Below are 1,171 nucleotides of genomic sequence, written 5' to 3' on the forward strand. Positions count from 1 at the left end.
AGATGAAAGTGGTGTCACTTTGAGTATCGAGCAAAGCATACACCAACTTTTCATTCTCTGGTTCATCCACAGTGGATACATAAACTGGGATAACTGAGGAAGTACAACCTTTTGACTTTTGTTGCACAACTCTGTTGGATGTAACTTGGTTAGATACTTGCTCTTGTACTTCAGAAACCTCTGTTTCCTGGTTAGCCTTAAATTGTTGTTGGCTATTCTTTCTTTGTTCCTTGTCTCTTTTCTCTCTGTCTTGATGTAGACAAGTTGGGTGAGGCTTTTGGCATTTGTCACACACACTTCTGGAAGTGCAGTTCTTAGAGTTATGACCAGTCTTGAGGCAACCAAAACACAGTTTTTCAGACTGCACAAACTTTACTCTCTCTTCAACTGACTTGTCCATTATCTTGCGACATTTCTGAAGCGTGTGACCAGGTTTCTTACAAAAGAGACATGTGACATTTGTCCTTTCACTAGAGCTTGTACTAAGTGACTTAGCATTCAGCATGTAGTTTCTTTTGGGCTTGTCTTTGAATGCATGCTTGTCTTGTTCAGTTGGCTTTATTGCAGGCAGAGAAGTGATAGGATTACATGCAATTCTTGCTTCTTTATTCAGGAATTTGACAAAATGACTAAAATCTGGGAACATTCTGTGTTCATCTTGAAACTCTGTCACCATTCTGTTCCACCGTGCACTTAGCCAATCAGGCAGCTTTGCAGCTATCCTCTGATTTTCCACACAGTCATGCAAAACTTGTAAACCTTGAACATAAGGTATGGCTGACTCAACACTGCTTAGAAAATCTGCAAAGTCACGTAGATCTTTAGTGTCTTTGTTGTTAATTTTTGGCCATGACTGAATCTTGTCACGATATGATTTGCCTATCACAAAGGGATCTCCAAACCTGTCGTTGAGTATCTCCCAGGCAGCATGATAAGCGGTGTCTGTTCCAACCAGAAAGTGTCCTTCAATAGCCTTCTTCGCTGAACCTCCAACATACTTTCTCAGGAAGAATAGCTTTTCTTGAATTGGCAGATTCTTGCGGTCAACTAATGTTTGAAAAGACAACTTCCAGTCATTATACTGCAGTGGATCACCTGTGAAGACTGGAGGCTCTGGGATTGGGATTCTGTTTGCAGTGATAGCTTCAGCGAGCATCCTTACAAGATCAGT

This window comes from Haplochromis burtoni, unplaced genomic scaffold (assembly GCF_018398535.1).
Source record: "Haplochromis burtoni strain Fernald_Lab_line unplaced genomic scaffold, NCSU_Asbu1 Contig_1162, whole genome shotgun sequence".
Lineage (NCBI taxonomy): Eukaryota > Metazoa > Chordata > Actinopteri > Cichliformes > Cichlidae > Haplochromis > Haplochromis burtoni.